Source organism: Stylophora pistillata, chromosome 4 (assembly GCF_964205215.1).
Source record: "Stylophora pistillata chromosome 4, jaStyPist1.2, whole genome shotgun sequence".
Lineage (NCBI taxonomy): Eukaryota > Metazoa > Cnidaria > Anthozoa > Scleractinia > Pocilloporidae > Stylophora > Stylophora pistillata.
Window position 1 is genome coordinate 20,263,599 of NC_142522.1, and position 22,029 is coordinate 20,285,627.

General features: G+C 39.2%; 1 pseudogene across 1 annotated transcript; it reads right to left on the reverse strand.

Annotated features, from left to right (window-relative positions):
* Window positions 1-77: 77 nt before the first annotated feature.
* On the reverse strand, window positions 78-21,473 carry LOC148732788 (uncharacterized; annotated as a pseudogene). The gene is made up of 16 exons (XR_016000351.1): window positions 21,371-21,473; window positions 19,054-19,370; window positions 15,584-15,731; window positions 15,020-15,271; window positions 11,857-12,063; window positions 11,357-11,563; window positions 10,439-10,744; window positions 9,977-10,124; window positions 7,522-7,830; window positions 6,792-7,088; window positions 6,023-6,153; window positions 4,081-4,369; window positions 3,698-3,870; window positions 3,036-3,247; window positions 971-1,011; window positions 78-163 (listed from the first exon to the last, which is right to left on the reverse strand). The product of XR_016000351.1 is annotated as an uncharacterized LOC148732788 (transcript).
* Between the last annotated feature and the right edge of the window lie 556 nt (window positions 21,474-22,029).

The window sequence follows — 22,029 nt, forward strand, 5'->3', positions numbered from 1 at the left end:
AATATGTCCCGAACTGGGCGCCGTGAATTTAGTTTTACGGCTCACTGGTCTTGACTTTTTAATGGTGGTTATAATATGGCGCTTGTACGTTTCTCGTTCTTTAACTTGCTTGCCTGCTCGCTTTCCTCGGTAACGGGGCCAAACTTTCTCCTCTAGAACATCACTGTTAGGAAAAGATGAGGTTTGCATCATGTCGATGAGGTAAAGTAGCAAAATAAAGATAAACAGTTTAAAAATATGCGGAGCTGTGAAAGCCATGTGCAGCCGTGAAAGGCGTATACATACATTGTTGAAATTAGAAAAACAACGAAGGATGTCAAGCAAGTTGGCTGGTTTTTCATCAAGTACCACTACGACCGTCACAGCTGCCAACGCCGCTGAGCGGCGATCCACGCCTGAAGCTTTGCGAGAAATTTATGTCAACAGCCTTGCACTTTCATCAGTAGTTGGCAATAACACAACAGCAATGAATAACGACAGTGATGGTCTAACAGCAAGAGTTCTAGGTGGACTTTTCACCAATGTATCGTTCAACAACTCTCTAGTGAATATTTCCGTCCCCCGGTTAGCTCAAACTGCCTCCCGGTTAGCTCAATGGGTTAGAGTGCCGGATTGTGTTGTGCGGGAGGTCGAGGGTTCAAGCGAAGCTATTCGTGCGATATCGGTTTTCGCGGGAAATTTAACGCAGAATTCACCAATAAGGTAATGAATTTTCATATAATACTACACACCAAAACGTATAATAAGTAATTTATTATCCCACTGTTTTAATTTACATGCATTTCTTATTGGGCGTGAAAAGAGAAACAGACAGGGAAGTCTAGGCCGTTCAGCCGACCGGTTTACAGGTTTTTTTTACAGGAAAAAACATCCAACTGTCCAAAATTGCGAGATATTTGTACTCGTTTCGCGCGTTTTTTTTTTAAACTCTTCCCAGCGCAGTCGGATAGTAACAGGTGTTATTACTCACCCATTGTGCACAGTTCCCACAGAAGTACACCAAAAGACCACCTACCGAAGAAAAAAAAGAAACTGATAATCAGAGTTTAAAAGTTAGTAGAATTCCACCAACAAGAACTCTCGCTAACTCGAATAACCTCGCACTAACTCGAACTAAAATCGATTTCCACTGGATTTCATTTTACCCTCGATAACTCGAGCCTCTGGCAGACTCGAAGCAATTTTCGTCTCCTTTTAGGTCATTCTTTATACAGTATGTATACCCACGATAACTCGAGCCACGTCGAAGCACGTCTGTCAGTACGTGACAAATCAAAACAAACAGTTTACTGCAGTCCAAAACGTTTATGATACGTTGTGATTTCTTCATTAAGTTAGTGCTTCTTCTCCACTCGCCTTCTCCATTATAAAACTGGATTAAAATGCATACGGTCTGAGTATTAAAAATCAGTAAACACCGGTTGTTTACCATTTACCATAAATTTACCGGAAAGTCCAGTTGGGATGTAAATGGTAAACGTTTTTTTGGTTTGTCCTACTGGAAAATTCCCGGGAAAAACGGAAATTCTGAAAAGGTAGTCTCATTTTCCCGGAGGAAATTTTCCAGTGGAAAGTTTGTGTTCCATTTATTGATCCTCGACGTTTTTCACCAGTTTCAAAACTTTTAAGGTCGTTTTCGCTGCCAGATCCCTCTCGCGTTTTTTTGCGTCAGTCAAAATGGCGTGCGCTCAGGTATATGAGTGTTCAGTGCGCCGTTTTCTAGCCTCGAATTTACAAAAGTTACTTCACCATGATTGCGGCTCATGTTTGAATGGTAAGTAGAATTTGTAGCGTACAGTTTTTTTTTTACAGAATTTGTACCTGGAGCTCTTTGAGAGCAAGTGTATCTGGCGCAAAAATTATGTAGCGTCGCTCTCTAAGGTGTCTGTATAAATTTGCAAGAGTTTTTGAAATTCTTTGTTTCTAGCTACCATTTCTTCCGTTTCAACTAGGCCCTCGGCAAGTGTAACCGACCACGGTGAAGCAGGGTCGATGGAAATTTTGGAGCGGCGGGAAGATACAGAAGTAAGACCTCTCACAACAACATACGCAGATAACAAGCACATTTTGAATTTTCGCGGGAGAAATTTTTTTAAGCCAGGATGGAGCAACAGAAAGGGGCCTGCAAACGAATAAGGCCTGATTTAAATGGAACACATCATTATCTAATGGAACTTCCTAACGGAAAATTGCCGAATTTTAGTGTAAATGGTAAACAACCACGGTTTCCCCTTATTTCTGGTCCTTTGTTTTTAACCTCTTTTAACTGAAAACTATTGTACAGAATATGCAAATTTTCTTAAAGTGCACCTACACCCAAAAAATTTATTTCGCTTAACGAAGTAAGCTTATTTTTTTGAGTATTTCTGCGCAAAAATTTTTTTATTTGCTCAAATCTTCAATTTTCTATGCCCGGTCAAAATACGGAAAATCGGCCGCCATCTTGCCCCACGACCGAGTTTAAAGAGGAATGGCTCTAGTGGGTAATGTGACGTCAAATCGAGAACACGAAAGTCTGCTTTTCACACATTTTCACTTGTTTGGGAAGGTTGTAGTTGATAATTGTCCGAAAATATGCCGACTAAGTGTGTTGTAGAAGGATGTAGCAACGTGCGAAATTTGCAAGAGGGTATCGCGCTCCATACAATCTTCATACAACACACCTAGTCGGCATATTTCGGACGATATCGACGACAATCTTCCCAAACAAGTGAAAATGTGTGAGATGCAGACTTTCGTGTTCTCGATTTGACGTCACATTACCCGCTAGAGCCATTCTTCTTTAAACTCGGTCGTGGGGCAAGATGGCGGCCGATTTTCCGTATTTTGACTGGGCATAGAAAATTGAAGATTTGAGCAAATAAAAAAATTTTTGCGCAGAAATACTCAAAAAAATAAGCTTACTTCGTTAAGCGAAAAAAAATTTTTGGGTGTAGGTGCACTTTAATACTGAATTGTAAGCTAATGGTCAGAGTCAGGTCGATAATGGGAGAGTAGTCTTCCTTAGAGAGGCCCTGTGAACTTTAAATACTCACACATCGCTTTTAGAAGTATATTTGCCACTGACTAGTGACTCGGGTGCCATCCATTTGATTGGGAGTTTCTTCATGTTTTTTACTTCATACATATCCCCATACGTATGACGTAACAGGCCGAAGTCAGCAATCTTCACAGCTTTGTCCTCACCAAGAAGAATGTTACACGCGGCTAGATCACGATGAAAAAATCCTTTACCAGCTAAGTACTCCTATTCAAAAAGAAAAACGAAACACACAAGATCCATACAAACTAAGTTCCATCTATCCTTTCCTTTTTTTCATAGTTTCGCACTGCGGCCATGGAGAACATACACTAATGGTAGCTCAGTTCTTGCTGTCAGAATCAAACTGGTTGTATTTGGTTAAAATTGGAAGATTGTTTCGACAGCATGTACACTTAATCATTTGATGATTTTGCGATTAGAGAGCTATTTAAAAGTTATTTCACGTGTTTAGAATATAATTGTTTGTGTATCAAGAATCAAACGTTTATCTAAATTTCTTACCCTATTTCATTTATTTTGCCCCAGTTCAAAGCGAAGAATTTTTTGACATAGCATTCGGCTCTCGAAGCTAGGATAATAGGGAGGCACGGTCATTCCTACCCTCCTGGAAAGTACGAGATCGTAACATTTATTTCATTGATTTCAAGAACTAACCATTCCCTTTGCTATCTGCCATGCAAAACAAAGTACATCTTCAACGGTGAAGTCAACTACCTGCTCGCCATCACCGTCTGTTTCTTGTCGTCGCTCCATGTTCTCCAGGGGCTGCGGCAAAAAACGTGCACTTTTAAATGAAATGCCGATAAGTCTCTCTTCATCAATCGATGACTTTACTTCCTCTTTCCCTTTATTTTCATTTTTGTTCTCATTCTCCGCCCTCTTGGTGTTCAAATCGTCCCCGCTTCTACCACTAAGCCGAAAATCAGCGGTAGAATCTTCCAAACTAGTGTTTGCACTTGCAGTAGGCAAAATCACATCCATGTGACTCAGGCGGCCCTGTTGGCACTGTGGTCTTTTCTCTCCTTCGCACCCAAATTGAAAATGAGTTTGGGGAATTCTGATTCAAAGTACCTCAGTGTCATTCCTTTTCTCGTCTGTAAATGGCTGTTCTTCCAAAGTGAGTAAACTGTCCGACGTGACGATGAAGTCTTGCTTTTCGGTAACTTCCTTGAATTCCTGCACAGTCGTGAGTTTCTCTCCAGTATCGTGAAAGCCTTCGTCCTCTGACTTATCAGACGAGGCAGCTTCATTTGAACTCGCAGTACTGTCTGATAAAACGATCACGGAATCAAAAATTACACCATCAACGCCGTTTTTGCATTTTACCTGAAATCAAAAAGACGAGACGTTGGAACAATTCCACTTGACAATTTTGAGAATAAAGGAGTTAAAAAAATATGTCAAACCATTTTGAATTGTTAAAATTGGACCCAACACCGCCTCCCGGTTAGCTCAATGGATGGAGCGCAGGACTGATGTGCGGGAGGTCGAGGGTTCGAGCCCCGGCCGGACCAACACGCAAGGCCTTAAAATAATTGAGAAGAATATGCTGCCTTTCTATAACATCAAGAAATGTTCTAGATATTCTAGTCTTCTCGGATAGGGACGAATAAATGGAAGTCCCGTCTCCTGCAGGGTTAGGGATAGGAGACGTTAATTTCCCACGCACGAGATTACTGTGTGATGGATGTCCTCCCTTGGGGTGGGATGGGTGGGTTTTTTGTCTTGCGTTTCATACATGAGCCTCTGGCTCGGGCAATGTGGGTAACCATGCCCCACGTAAAGACATTAAACTTCGATTACTATTACTATTACTATTTGGAACTGACTCTGTTAAGCCCTGTCCAAATGGTAAATGTTTTACTGTAAAATATGTTAAAACATGTTTTAGGGTAAAAACATGGGTATGTCTTACAGAGTGGCCAAACGGCATAAACCATCATAAAACATGTTTTATCAAAACAGGTACTAATCTCCAGAAGCAAAGAATTGTGGTCCACTACATTACCCAGTACGCCTCACTGTTCGGCTCCAATTTTCAACATGGCGGAACGCGAGATTCAAAAGCGCAAACTAAGACAATCTGTAGCAGCTGCAATGCTCGTCGAATTGTTAGAACATGAAGAGAAAAGAGAAGGTAAGATCGAAGATACTACCAGTTAGCGTGAAATGATGCAGATGACCCATGAAGAACTTGTAAACATCCTGGAGATAATTTAACCTGATGTAACCCGTTATCAGGTTACTGGTGGTCATAAGGTCATAAGTGCAGCAGAGCGACTGACGTAGGCTTTGTCACGCTTATCCTTCATGTGATAGTCTTACTAAATATGTCCCATAGACAGGCGCTTTCCTCGAACATACCGATGAGAATGTCCGTCTCTTCGTCGCTCCATTTACTTGTCCTAGCTTTATTTCCTTTCCGCTTTGGTGTAGGCTTATCTTCGATAACATTTTCTAACAGACGGACTAAAACGTCCTCTTCGTTCGCCATCTTGAGAGAAATGGGCGAGTGACGCTCATCATATCCGTGGATACAAACTACTTAATAGAGTCAGCACGCATGCGCGCATAAAACATGTTTAATGCAGCTGTCCAAACGCGCAAAACATCGCTCACCAAACACGAGAACAAAAGAAATGTTTTAAGATGTTTTATCGAATGTTTGACAGAGTTCAAATCTTACCCAACATGTTAAAACACGTTTAAACATGTTTAAACAGCAGAAGATAAAGTGGCCAAACGGAAAATGTTTGGCCACCCAACAATGTTTTAGCATGTTTTACGGTAAAACATTTACTGTTTGAACAGGCCTTTAAGGTTAAAACAAAGTGAGTTATACCATACCTCAAGTTAAGAGCGCTCTCTAATTTGTCAATTCAGTGTCTACTATTTGCCCATGGGTGTATACTGCTGACGTGAGCAAGTTTTTCCAAGTAAGTAAATGTTTCGCAAGAAGAAGCTGTATTAATCTTTTACCTGTAGCCTTTTGTTCCTCAGCCACTGAAGAAGATCTCCCTGTGGAATATATTCCAGGATTAGCATAATGGGCTCTGATCTGTCCCAGTAACCAATCATGTTTAGCACATTCTTGTGACTACCAACTCGTGCTTAGTTCTCGTTTAACTGAGGAATTCTCGGAGGGTTTTGTATACCTTGTCACAAAATGGATCATTATGTGACTGTCTCTGAAAGAGAAGAAGACGTTCGTTAGAACAGCAAAAATAAGTCAGCGTATGGATTTTGTCTTTTTTTGACTATTGGTAAAACAAGTTTTCCATGAGACAACAGCTTATTCGACGCTACGGAGCGTAAAGTCCGAACAACAATGATTGAAAACATGGTCAAAATATTTAGATTACAAAACGCCTACTTAAAAGAATCACCTGCGAATTGGAGAACAATCAGAAATCGGCGTTTGGCCTTTCGAATGGTTGTTGCGTTCGTAGAAAGATAAGGTGTCTAGGGAAATCGCTTAACAGTTTTCTTGCGGTCTTGATCATGAATTCCGAATTTTGAATTTAGCCGGCTTCCTTCGCCAAACCATGTATAAGCAAAAGTAGCTACTCGTGTTACGTACTCTAAAAAAAACCTAAATAACGTGTATCCCCATCATGTGCAACCTTCGAAGAAAATCTATGAAATCAAGCGTAGCCAATGTAATGTTGTAATACTGGTTAGCTACAAACACAAATGATATTTCATTGAAAAACATTTCATTTTTGCGAGTTTTTTTAATAAAAATTGTAGTCACCTCCAAACGTTTTCACTCTCCACAATCGGCCGTGGTTTAGTATTACTGTAAATGGTGTCTCTGCTGTCGAATTCCAGGCTGTTACAGCTATTTCCTTCTCCCGTCGGCAACCAAGATGAAGATTATAACTCGTCTTATATCCCGATACGTTAACTGCTTTCCAGTGACTTTTAGCCTCTGAATAAATTTCTCTGTGGTATACAGTGAAGAGGGAAGCAGTACATGGCTTCCAACGGACCACCACAAAACTTCCTTTCACTTCGTTAGCTTTGTTGAAAATGACTGGGTACCCTTGGAAAAACAAAATTGAAATGAGAAATAAAACAGAACAATAACAACAAAACAAAAACAATACAAGCAAACAAAGGGAGTAGGTAAATCTCGAGTTGTGAGTTACAAGGGATGGGTTAGGAAACGTTATAATGAGAATGATACCTAAGAGAGAAAGGAAATCGGTACGACACAGAGTCCTTCACACCATACTCTTGTGTTTTAAAGCTCATAGAATCGGATAAACCGCCAATGGGGTAGTTTCTGTTAACAATTAATATCTTTAAAATTTCTCACAATCACTTGTGCTTTCCACTTAGCGAGGCTATGCTCGTTTGTCTAACTGAAATTTTTTATTGTTTTCTTCATTTAGCCAGATGATTTTTGTAGCCAGTGCCAAAAAATTCTAAATGAATTCAGAAAAAATAAAGATAGCGAAATACTCCCGCAATACCTGTCATGGAATTCACCTGCCAGGACTCTGAGCGGCTACTTGCTTCTACATCGTTCCATGCAGACACTTGAAATTCATATTCTGTGTCACAGTAAAGTGGTATGCTACTGTAGCTCATATCGTTTGTACCGGATGATGTATTGATACGATGACAAGCGTTTTCTTTGTTTTGTGATTTGATGGCTCTGTAGTACACGGTGTACATAGTTACTGGACAGCCGTTGGCTTCAGGAGGATTCCATTTGATTGAAGAGTTAGGAAATGATATTTCCTCCTCTTTGTTTATGACAACAGGAGGTAAAGGTGCTCCTGTGAAGAAGATGAATTCTATTTAATGAACTGAAATAATGTGACTATTTGAGTTTGACGCTTTAGAAAAACAAATTTTTGCCGAATTGTAGTACTCGCCATGTTCCCAATGATAACCGAAGATAATGTAGAAAGTTACCAAAATTTAAAAAGTTCTCGGTTGGCGTTTAATTTGAAATTAATAGAACGCATATGTCTCCGGTAAACAACATCTCGCAGCTCCTAGATTGTCTGTGGTTCCTTTCTCTCAATGATCGTGTGGCAAGGAAATCAGAACGAGGAAAAATCAACCGGACATCGACACCGACGAGAAGGATAACAGGCTACAATTCTGACGCATTTCGTTAAGATGTCTAAACAAGCAGGGTCTCCATTTGACTCGAAGCGCTCCGTTTTCTCCGAGCTTCGCGCGGGGAGAATATTTACGGACAGCTCACAGTTTGTTTCCCCTCTTCAGTAACAATAGCTGAACTCTCTCTCGTCTTCAATTTAATTTTAAATGAAGACTTATCGTAGTTGACGTAAGGCTTGAAAATTGAGGATATTACTTGGGGTATGTGTAGGCAATATCCCCTATTTGGTGCGGAAACATGCACGGATATTCGTCCGCGGACATTATCTGTTCCAAGATGCGAACACTTTTCCGAAAGCGAAGATGGAGGAAAACTGTGAGCTTCAAGGAACAGTTACTTTCCAGGAACAAATATACGAGCATATTTCGCGCAAAATAGAGATCAATGACGCGTATGAATACAATGAATGTATTTCATGCAGACCTATACAAATTTGGCAAGGGAAGACAGCACAAAAAATGCACTTCCGAGCCCGGAATTTGTCTAACGTATAGGTCAGTGGACTTCCTTGTAATTGTAATTTGGTTCATGAAGTGTTAACCTCAGCACTGATCACACAAGTATATTCACAAAATCTGTTGCACTGAAGAGTCTTAGCCAAATATGTAAAGAGAGGTATTGGTCAGCGTTCTCTTTATTTTTATGTCTGTCACTTTAATGCCAAAAGCACTTCAGTATAAGGGTTTGTAACAAATGCTTCTCGGCCTACTTCTTCAACAAATAAGAAGACGCTGACTAATATCAGCGAGCCCGCAATATGTCAGGATGCCACTGATGAACAATTGAATTGTTCATCAGTACAACGGTTTGTAGCCAGTGCTTCACGACTTAAGTCTATAGGAAACCAAAATCCGATGATTGATTTCAGCGAGCCCGCAATGGAACATGAACGCTGCTCAGAGGATTTTTTTTTTGTGCAACAGCTGTCACTACAACATCTCAAAGTGGAAGTCCGCTCTAACAACAATGCACTAGCATTGGGGGCCTTATGCGTTTAGGGCCAAATGCTATTACATTTTAAGACTTTATTACGTTTAGGACAATAATTAAATTTGCGATTTCAACATTTAGGACCAAATGTTATAAGATATAGGACTTTATTACATTAAGGATAGTTATTACCTTTAGGACTTCAACACAAGGTCCCAGCGGAATTTTCCATTCCGAATATATGGCTTTGATTTTTGGTTTTTGTGAGATTAAAATCAATCAAAAACTCCACTCAGTCAACGACGGTTTCACACAAAGAATCAAAATATATTAACAAAACTGATGTGTAAATTGAACGAAAAAAAATTGTTTGAAAAATAAAAGAAAAACTTAATTAACACTTCCTGTCGCATTCAAAAAAGCAAAAGTCAAACAAATTTGTAACAACAACATTGTTACTATTAAGAAAAATCAAGCCACAAATTCTTAGAGTTAAGCAGCATTCTTGTTTTCACCCCTGCACTCTAAAGAGGCTTTTTTCAACTTTTTCTTTTTTCATATTTTTTTTCCTGAGACCATTTTACACTTAAATTCATTTGAAGGAATAGGTCCAAATAGCCTGAGAAAAGTCGAGAGGGCGTGAAATTGAAGTCCTTCTATTTTTTAAACCTTAAAAGGTTCTTGTTTATAGTTGTTATACTAAGATGTCATTTACCAATAATATCAATCTGATCAGAGTTACTGGTGAGATGTACAAATAAAATTCAGTCGACGTTTGACATTTGGCAGGTGCAGTCCGTTTTCATCGTGGGTTAAATTCAAAATGCTACATTTAAAACGTTCAAAACGAAAGATTGACAAACCTGCAGATGTTTTTGTTCCATACACTTCTACTCTGAGAGCTTTGTGCATATGATAGTCAACTGGCTGGACCCGAATGATTCGTGCCCTTGCCAGCTCAATGAGAACTTGTTTTACTATTTCATTATCGTGCGAATTGCCCCGGAAAATCTGTGGAAAAAATGGTCACTCATTAATCAAAACTTTTTCCCCTCAAATCACGATTAAAAGTTCATAGATGTATGCCAAATTTGAACCAAGTAGGGAGGTCATCTCCATTAACCTAGCGTAATTTTAATTTGATTCTTGCTTCTCCGGTTGAAACTGAGTTATTGTTACTTTCCGGGATGTGCAAGATGACCAAGAAATAAATATCACCGCAACCTAAACTGATCGATGTACAAATAGGTAAAAAGAACTTTATAGTTTTCTTTCCGCTGATGGTTGGGAAAAAAATCTGAGCACGGGTTTCCTTCTCATCAAACCTTCTCAGTGTTGTTCTCCTTGTAGATGCTCCAATTTTTTTAGGAAGAAATGCAACTTATAGCTTTTGGTCCATCCACCGTATTTTGGACTTCCTTGAGTAGCTACAGCGCAAATGAAGAACACTTCTCCCAGGTTAATTTCCAGGTAATCATCAGCATTGTTGTCATTGCTAGGTAGCCAGGCGCCAGTGCTACTCCGAAGTCTTGCTTGATAAGGTTCATTACCAATACGAGAGGATGAGAATGAGAAACTTTTGTATGAGAAGATGCTAGGGCTGGCCACCCCAAGAGCTTGTGTCTCACACACTTCAGAAAAAAAAAGAGAAAGAGCAAGTTAAAGGGGACATTGTGAAGGATGACATAGCCACCTTTCTACAATTATCACTCACCTGTATCCATGAAAAAGCTGTTGTGGATAGGTTTCATCGTAGTACAAGGGAGGTAACCGGTGAAGTCGCACGAGAGTCATCTTGCCCGAAATCATGCCGCCCGAAATCCTGTCGGGCGACATGACTGTGGTTTCGGGCGCCATTACTTTGGGTGAGATGACTCTAGGGTGACTTAACCGTAAACCGCAAGGAAATGAGGTAAGTGTTAGGAGGATGTTGTTAACTTTGAATGCTCTCCTATTCTAGGAAAGAACTTATATTTTACCTTCAATTGTCTCTTTAGTGATTTTCTTCCATCGGACATTTTCACTTCGTCTCTCATTTGTGGGTAAAAGGAAAATCAGCTCTGCGCTGGAGCTGTCTGAAATCGAGCTTACCCTTTTTGTTGATCTTCTGTACACTCATTTTTCGCCATGAATTTAGTAGGAGAAACGACAATATACGACGATTTTAAAAAACATCTAACAAATAATGAGTAATTAGTGCCCGATCATTCAACATCAACTCCTGATTTATAACAGCTGCTTACCATTGCCTGTTTGTCTCTCAGAATTAACCTGCACCTCGCGTAAGGAATGTGCTCTGTTGGCGCCTGAATCTTCAATAAAAACAAATTTTCCGACAAGTCTTGGAAGACAATGTATGTTAAGTTGTTCTGGAATGGTTAGAAATCTTTCGGAAGTATGCTGTCCTCCACAGCGCAAGTTTGAACTGCCTCTAATGAGACTGTCATAGCCTGTTGAACAGGAACAGAGGAAAATTATATAACAGAACTTGCGATCGGTCGAGCTTTGCTTTTCAAGACTTTTCCGTCAAGTATTACCTGAAGTTTAAGTTGAATAGGGAACGGGTCATTCAGATGCAATTCTTTAATTTTTTCATTTCTCCATGAAATAAGCTTAAATCGCCTAAAGAAACAGATGCACTTGGGCTCCTTCTTTGCTTCAATCTCAATTCTTCTTCTCTTTCTTTATTTTGCTGCTGCATTCATGAAAGGTCCCACTTTACTTCGTAATTCTCGGAACTCACCAACTCATACGTGAAGTCCTTCCATTCGATTTTTGTATCTCACGATGACCTTCCCTACAACCAGTGATGCTCCCAAATCCACTCTCCACCAGGGATCCTGCTGGGACTGAGTTGTGGTACAGGAATGAAAATTTCCATCCCCTGCTTTGCCCGCCGCATTATTTGTAAGCGTAGAGGACTGATACGTAGACTGATGCAAGGCAAGATCTAACAGAAAAAAACAGCCCATTGTAAATGTTTGTATGCCCTGTATTTGCTACGAAGATCGTAAATTCTAATGATTCAAACCAAATAATTCAATCGTTAAGCAGCACTACTACCAAGATCTAAGTGGTTCCTGAAGAGGTAAACGTCCCAAAAATATCATGACGTTGCGCTCTAAGTCGCGATTTCAATACAATTTTGACACTGTGAAACACCAGAGATATCCTTGATTCCCTTTGGCCCTCCTCTCTCTCCCATTCCTGTTTAGGTGCAATTTGCAGACCAATATTACTGTGGACTGGGAAGGCAACATGTGTTTAATCAAATTTGTCCGAGGGTGTACTCTGAATACTGAAGATGACAAACGTTGAACAAAAGAAGTTAAAACAGCTCAAAGAAAACTAAAAAACTTTAGCCCAGGTTTCTATTTTCGATTAGTTTCAGCAGCATTTTTCTAGCATTTTATTTGTAAAGTTGCAAAACATTTGAGTATAAGTCTATTAGAAATCACCTTACAACATTTGCGCATATTATTTTGTATCATAATGTAAGTAGTGGCACTAATAAAGAATTCTTATAACTCTGCCAATTATATCGATTCCAATGACGCACTCTCTGATTGGCTTAGAAAACCTGCCTATCAGCGTGCAAAGTACTCACAGTTATAAAATAACACATTTTTTTTTTATCTGAATCGCTTTCTGAAAACCGAAAAACTAAAAGAAAATGACTTGCTCGCCTTAAGAATTCAGAGCACATCAAGCTAACTGTTCACAATCTGCAAGTTGTGCAGGAGTTGGTGACGCCAGAGGAAATGTGAAAAAAAAAAAACAAGAATCAGAATGTTTCTTTTCCCTCACTATCCTGCATGTGCTTTAAAGTAATGAAAGTAATGATACAAGTAATAGATAATGATTTACAAATGATTAACAAATAATGATTGACAAAAGCTGTAACTGACTCCAGGCGCGATTACCGCAAGTTCAGAACTTAAAATAAAGGACGTCGAAGCAGTGATCAAGAGCACTGGACTTGGTGTTGATTTCCAATGATTTATCTTTATTACAATATTCCTATGCTCAAAACCGTCAAACGATTGTCCTCTCTGTACGCCTGAGTAGTTCTAAACGATTAATCCAAAAACAATAAACAATAAACAATAAACGCAATAAACGCGATAAACTTCGCAAACGCAAAAACACAGACCATGCGCACAGGCTACTAGTAAAGACGCACGAGGCTCTGAAATACGATCTGACGGAAACGTCACTAATATCTAACCTAGACAGTCACAAAAGTTCTTCTGACAAGCGTGACAAGACAAGGTTAAACAAGATATTTAACATTTGAGAGAGAAAACGTTAAATTTGCCAACGCAAACGGCTAAGCAGCTGACTGGGGGCGTTTCGCGTCCCTTATTAATGAGCTGCGTAAATCAGAATATCGACTTGTTCGAGGAACCGGTAAACCAAACACTTAAATAAGCGTTAATCGTTTGCTCACTAAAACAAGTTTTAGTGCAATGGCAAAATCCAGGCACCAGTGTTTGGCTTGAGTTTGATGATGACATTTTGCTTGGATAATTAAAAAGTTCATCTCTTTCTAAGCATGCACCTTCTCTTGGACAGTCATACGCCACTAGATAAGTAAGGAAATTCATTTGTGTTCGGCAAGACTAGTTTCTGCAATTACTGTGGCACCCAGTAACAAAAATGATTTCTTGTAAGAATGAATGTAGGGACCCATTTTTGTCAGGATACACAAGATGTGATGCAAACCTATCAGCTGTCAGACTTTCTCATTGTATTTTATTTCTTTGTATCGTAAACACCCAAAGTTTGCAATTGTGAAACTGCATGATTTGACATCAGGAGGGTATGTAGCATGCTTCTTTTGTTCAGAATTGTGTGACTACAATATGCTTTATTTACCACATTGGAAGATGTATGTTAAAATGATATAGCGTTAATATCCCACGCTCAAGCTTGAAACTAAGATGTTTTTTGAAATATTGATATCAGTTCCATGACGAAGACTTAGATAGAAACAAATGTTTACAACTGAGGTATGTGAATTTTTCAAGTTGGGAATCTTGAAAAGTGAGGGCCCTTCTAATCAGGTCTGGAAATATTAAGTGTCCTATCTATTCTAATACATGGTTTTATTCTGAACCTGGCTCCTCCCCTTTAATCTCTTTGATTACAATGAGTAGCTGTTGAAGTATTTTGATGCATGAAGTTTAAATTAACTGGTTTCCACGTGATGCACAAGGAGAGAACATGAAAAACTTGGCTGAATAGTAAGTAATCGAATTAAAATCAGAGTTTTGTGGGACTTACGTCTAGCATTCCTCCACCCCCCACCCTCCTCCCCCACGGTATATTTTCTGTTGTAACGGAGAGAAAATATTTTCTCTTGGTAGTAACTCAATCACTCTCAGAGTTACGTCCATTCTCATGGCTGTCCACTGAACCTAAAGTGCTCTAAGTACACTCTTCAACAGCCAGTGAAGAATCAGATAAGGCGAGGGGCAGCCTTGGCGAAATCTGTATCTTGATATGTGTAGACGAAGTTTTCAAAGAACTGCCTAGCTGTCACCAATGGCATCCAGTACCGCAGTAAATGGTTTGAACCTGGGGGTAACGCGTGAAAGCGTGATCGTCCGGGTGAGTGTAGTCCTGCGAAGGACTGTTGTCGGTGGTGGTGACTGACGTTTCGACAATTTGTGCGGAAGTCATCATCAGAGTAGTCCTACGCCTACAGCAACCATACCGTACATAAAAGGCATGTCTGAGAACATCTCGCACATCTTACAGCCCTCCAATGTCCGCGCCGCCCTCAAACACATCACCACACTACGTCAGTTACTAACCTAACCAACGTTAAAGACAAGGACGAACCCGGACGACCACGCCACACTTTCACAGTATCCAGTACCATTTTACTAATGAGTACTCACCCACTCTTATCTCAGCATCGTTTAATCTATCCTCACAACGGTCTCCTCTATTGAGTATGAAAACCTTTGAAAGGGGGAGCACTTGCTCAAGGTCGACTCCCCACCATGGATTAGTAGATATTGAGCTTGTGTGTGTACAAAAATTATGATAATCATTCTTTACTCCGTCCACTGCGTTACTTGCATAATGATTATCATTATCATCCGCATATATACTTGACTGAATAGTGGGTTTTTCTAAGGCCAGATTGTCTGAAATACAAAACGGAATGTTATGAATTGTCTCAGAGTATCGAAAGAGGTGCGAAACAAAGATGTTAAAAAATGAAAATATTGAATTGTTTTCCAAGTATCAACAATAAATATATCATTTCCATTATCATTTCCCCTATCAACAATAAATCACTAATTAGTTCGTAGTCAACATAACTAGGCGACCAATCTTTAAATTCTTAGAGAACAAGTTTACAATAATGAAAGCACTTTCAAATGTTGACTGTAGTACGAATTATAATCAACACGCTCTTGCTAGCAAGCCTTCATAAAGCTTTATTGCCTTTTTACCTGCTTTCAGCTATATTCCATATATTTCAACCCTCATACAGCAGTTGCCTTGGTATTCTTGAGGAATGAAACGTAGACGTTTAGCTACAAGCCTATGGCACAAAATTTGTTTTACTGTTTTGTTTTGGTCCAAATTTCCTGAAAAGACCTGTAGAAGTAAGAAATACAACAGGAAACTTATGGTACATCGTTACTTACTCATTGTAGGCAGACCACAAGCGGATGTTCTGGTTTTTGCTCTTGCAATTTTAGCTTTTTTATCGTCGTCCTTTTCTTAGTAACAAGCCATATTGGTCTTAGATCGACTATGAAAGTGAAAGAATTGCAGGCATGGGATCATCATCGTCAGACATCTGGTCTAAACGTAGAAACACTACAGCCTCTACCTTACGATCGTGAGGAATGTCGCCGCCAACATTGCATCGTTCCCTCGAGTGAAGTGCCACCTAAGCATGCGGATCAACTATTACGCGAATTCATCGGCCACTTTTCAACTATCACTATTACTAATAAGTGGTGACATCAATCCCAACCCTGGTCCTGTTTCCTCAGACTCAACTAAGTGCACATCGTGTTGCCGAACAGTAGCCAGAAACCATAGAGCAATATTGTGCAGCACATGTAAGTCGAAGTGTCACATAAAGTGTGAAAATGTACTTCCACGTAAGTACAAGGAGTTTCTAAACGCTACAAACATCGTTTGGTTATGTAAAAGATGCCATGAATCCCCGTTAAACACGCAACAACCTATTCTGCAAGCAACTCAGCCGGACAGAACCGAAAGTACCGAATAAGGTTACTTTTTAGAACTAAACATGAGGATATCATGTAATAATTATCATTTGAAACTGGCCCATATTAATGTGAATGTTCTGATGACAAAATAAAAAAATTCCGGGAGGTCCAGTTGTTATTAGAAAAGGTGAAATTTGATGTGCTGGGTATTACAGAAAGCAAGCTGACGAGCAAAATTCGGGATCAAGATATGATTCCGGGGTATAAATTCTTTCGAAAGGACAGACCAGTGGAGGATGGAGGAGGAGGCTGTGTGCTATACTATGCGGAAAGTTTAGACATTGTTGAGATTCAGAACTGTTTCCCTGCAAATCTAAATACACTTGAGGCAATTTGGGCTGAGCTAAAATTCCATTCACAAAACCTGGCACTGTCAGTTATGTATAGACCTGCGAAAGACACAAACTTCTTCAGTATGCTGGAAAGGCAACTTGACTGTTTGCAAGAAAAAGAAAGACATCCTTATTATGGGTGACTTTAATTCAAATGTGTTGCGTAACACGAGACATGATGCCGTCGCCAATGTAAATGACTCTGATCAAGAAAGAAATCTCACAAACGTGCTGAGGAAGGTTGCATTGATAAATGTCATCAAAGAAACTACAAGGATTACGGAAACTAGAGAGACAATGATTGATTTATGAATCATAAGCGACAGAACCAAAGTTGTACAACTTTGTTAAGGCAGGGTATTTGACACTTGCACTGCAGATCACAGATACACACAGAACACAGTAGTGAAATTATCTTAAACAAGAGTTCCGTCGGTAATCAGGACGGCAATTGACTGAAAAACGGCAATCAAGATACCTTCAGACAACAAGTGGCCTTTATTCCATGGCATGCCTGTAATATCTTCGACGACATCGATGACAACAACTGGATGCCAAATGTGCTGTATCAGGACATCAAATTAGAGTTTTTACCAGAAAGAAAGGTAAAGATCCGCTCCAAGTCTCCCACCTTGGATGAATGGCAGCATAAGAAAACTTATAAACCAAAGTTATCAACAACTTTTGAAAGCACAAAGGACAGGGAGCCCGGAGGATAAGTTAAAGTACAAAGAACTGAGGAATAAGGTAAACAAAGCTCTCAGAAGTGCTGAGGCTGAGCACTAGACAAATATGCTATGCACCACCACTAAAGGATCAAGGGACTTTTGGAAGATTATGAACCAATTAACAAGAAGAGAAAAAAGCAGCAAGAGAATCGGGCCAGTCAGAGACAACAAGGATGTCTTAGTTTATGATGATCATGAAAAATCAGCCACAATGAATTCCTTTTTTGCAACAGTGGCTGAGAAATTAGCTTCTAATATTCCAACCACCATTGTGGATGGTTTATCACTCATGTCAAGAATTACGCAAACAATTTCGGATATTTCATTTGGTCATGAGGTTTTTCGCAGTAAACTGGCAAACTTAACATTCGTAAATCCCATGGGAGTGATGGCATAACATCAAAAGAAATGAAAATTGTCTTTTTAAGGAAATTGCTTATGGCACCTGAGTAACATATTGCATATCTGTCTGGCGCACCTGTTCTGTTGCTAAGCTATATGGAATTGAAAGCTTACAAATCAAAGTAGGTAGATTTATCCACAGAGTTCCTCAGAATGTTTTGGAAAGTGAAGTACTGAGCTATATCAAGTGGCAAGATCTAGGATACTTATATAAACGTAGGTTTGCTATTGAAGTTTTTAAAGTTAAGCAGGGCTTAAACCATAGGTTATTGCCATTCTTCAATTTTACTAAATCAAAGCGTAAAGATGTGTTACTTGAGGTGAAACGGAAGAAACCAGAGCTTGGAAGAAATAGCTTCCCATATAGAGGGACTGTGGTATGGAATTCACTGGACAGAGCGACAAGGAACTTGGAAAAGCTAGCTAGATGCTTTGAAAGCAGCACTGAACCGTAACAAAACTTGGCTCGGCAAAATCACTTTTAACAAAGGGACCACAACAATTCGTAATAAGGACACTAACTTTTTGTATTATTAAATGTAAATATTAACGCCTCTTCAAATTTTGAAACTATCTATAATTAGTTGGTTATTTTCTTTTATTGTAAATAGGTATCTTCGTTTTATTGTATATGGTATTGTTAATGCTCTGTAAGTTTTAAAATAGTAGATTTTAGTATTTCCTAGGTAAGTCCACATCAGCTGTAAAAGTTGCCACTACTGAACTGCATTACTAAATAAACTATGTATGTATGTATGTATGTATGTATGTATGTATCTCACTCTCGAAAATTTTTTTCCTTAACCGAAAAATTTCTTCCAAACACAAAGTTAGGCCGGTTGTTTAGTGTTGTTTTTACTTTCTTAGCAGAAAGGAAGATACCATATTTTAGTTTTTTTCCCACTTAAAAAGATTCAATTCATCTAAGAAAAAAAGGTACCTTTCAGCGTCAGTCAAATTTAGGAGTGAGATTCCTCTAACAGAATTGCTACCAAAATCGTTTATTTTATCTCTGATTCAGAGCCCTTATTATAAATAAAAGTGTGTTATTCCTTTGACATCCAGAATGTTTAACTAGGTTATTCAAGCACAACGATGAACCCTGCGCTTGGAAAACTTGAGCAACCTCTCTAGCGCAATTATGAAGGCAATTTTTTTTTTAATCAGGAATTGTGCTACTTTATTATTTCTTAAATTTCTGAAGGTAACAAACCTTCAATAGTCCCGCCTGTTGATAGTCTGTCCAAGTTTTTCCACCCTTGGATGACTGCAATGTGTATTTCTTCACCCACTGATCCCCTTGGGCATTCCCCTGAGTTGACACAGCACAGATAATATAAAACTTCTCTAAGTCCACCTGTAGACATGGCTGACTGTCATTTGTTGCAGCACACCACGAGGATCCTTCAGTGTAGTTCAGTCGACCATCCTTAGCAGGTGCGTTAGCGTTAAGTACGGAGGACGAACTGACGTCTCTATCCAGGATGTATCCATTGCCCAGTCCTAAGTCGATGTACTGACATCCTGGAACTGCGAATTGAGAAGAATTATTTAATGTTTATACAAATGCTAATAAAACCCCTTTGCACGAGTTTTCATCCAAGAAGTTCACAAATACGTTTGGTAAGATACTTTTAAAATTACTTTTGGGGGGGCTTAACCCTTTATGAGTCTCATGGAAAATAAAGCTCAAACGATTTAAGGCCTGTCTTCCATGTGTTTGACCGCATCGTACCTTAGCACAGTTTTCGAGACAACTGATTGGAGAGATCCGTTGATCATATGGAAAGCTGTGATATGAATGAAGGAAGCCTTTATTTAAAGAGGGTAGCACTTAATAGCCAGAGGCTAATAAACTTGTGGCCCTCACAAATTACACAACTATATACAATCAGATAAATATGTAAGCTAAAATATGTAAACATTTAAAATAAGCATTTAAAATAAGACAAGATTCAATTAAGAAGATATTATTAAATAGTAAAATGATGCAAACATTGTTGTTCTTTAAAAATCTTGGCAAACATGTTCTTTTTAAAACATGCTATAGAATCTAGTTTCCTAATTTCAATAGGTATACTATTCCACAGTCTTGTAGCCGAAACAGCGAAAGAGCGTCCTCCCTCTGATTCTCTTTCGTCTTTAGGACAAACAGCATTAATGCTTGAATATCTAGTGTTGCCGCTTATTATTCAAAATTAAGTGTTCATTTAGATAATTCGGCAAACGCCCATTAATTCGCTTATACATTATTATGCATTTATCTATCTCATGTTGCTCATAAAACGGAATCCAACCTAGCTTGTTAAACAAAGCAAACTGATGGTGTCGTGCGATCGGCATAAGAAATAACTCGTGCCGCACGTTTTTGCAATCTTAAGATCCTATAAACCGACTCTGTCGCAATTTGCCCAAACCACGTTAGCGTAAGACATAACAGGGCGAATAATGCTATTATAAAACTGAAGTCGCTGTTTAAGAGGTAAAAAGGCTCGAATCTTACGCAGTATTGCGATTCTAGAGGCCATCTTTTTACATACTTTCTCAATATGTTCATTAAATGACAATTTGCTGTCAATTTCTACTCCTAATAAGGTAGCACAATCCACATTATTGAGCTGTTTTCCGTTTAAAGTAACAACTATGTCACTTCCATTCATGTCAGCCTCACATCTTTTCCCAGGGATCGTGAGTACTTTAGTCTTGTCTTCATTTAATGGGAGCTTATTTGCTGAAGCCCATAATTGAATTTCAGAGACAGACTTATTTAGTGATGAACTTAAGTTGGCTAAGTTCTTCACATCCGCAAAAGCGTTGACAGTCGTATCGTCTGCGTGAAGGTCCAAATGAGCACTTGTATACAAGGGTAAATCGTTAATAAACAAAATGAAAAATAAAGGACCTAAAATGCTGCCCTGAAGGACTCCGTGCAACATCAAAGCTTCGCTTGACTCACTCCCATTTACACGGACAATTTGCTTCCGATCCGACAGATAAGAGTGACACCAGGCAAGCTCCCGGTTGACTATACCGTACAGCTCCAATTTGCGCAGCAATGGCTTATGGTCCACCATGTCGAAAGCCTTTCGATAATCGACCAGGACCATGCCGCATACATGATTGTTATCTAAGCCGAGGATATGCGGAGGATAGTTCCCCAAGTTGCTCGAGTTGTTAGTGATCCCATAACCTGGTGTCTATACAATCCGTACCGATCACTTAAGTGTTATTTGGGACGATTGGAGCACTCTAGACGACTTTGCGGAAACCAAGCTTATGAAATCGGCTACTTGAGCACTCAACCAGCTAGAGTTGCCGTCGGCTGCGCCTTTAGCAACTCTCACGCATCACTCGTACTCTCCGAACTTCCTGCGTGCTTCATATCTCGATGAACACACGCTGACGTTTGAGCAATTTGTTAAGTAAGAATATATAACATACACAGAATGTTTATTGATTGTCTCATACTCCGCAACCTGTTACCTGTTAAAAGTAAGCATATTTTCATTACTGTTACATTATTTACTCACATTTTTCTTTGTAAATCTCAACTCTGAGACAGCCCCTGATGTGATAATGGGTTGGATGAAATCGAAAGTATCTTGCATACACTGGCATCGGTAACTTGTGCTGGTCGACTGTCGGACTATTACTTTTCCTCTGAAATTCCTTTGAAACGAGTAGGTAAGAACTGGAAAATTACTCTTTTGAAAGGGAACAGCAGATTCTGAACAAAATTATTCCAAAAGCAAAAGAGAAAAACAAGAAAAAATAAATTAAAAAAAATGTTGTTCAAATTTCTTTCCCTACCACCAAATTAAAGTTAAAAACTGTTCTTTATGCCTAATACAATGAAATTCGTACCATTTCACCATTTTCATCCTGGTAAGTTTCCCAATTTGATCCATCCAAGGAAGAAGACAGTTTGAAAGCTTTAACCAATTGGTGTTTGCCCAAATGTATGTGTCCTTGGGTGGCAAGACCGCATGCTTGAATTACTACTCCGAGCTCTAGGGATAATAGATAATGCCACAATTGTGCCATAGATAATGCCACAATTCTTAATTACTCAATAATTCTTTCATGTACAAAAATTCGTAATCAATGAGAAATTTCTAGGAGTATACACAACCACAGACCCTAAAACAGCCAGTTCATAAAAAGGATGTCTAAAAAATACGATTACAGC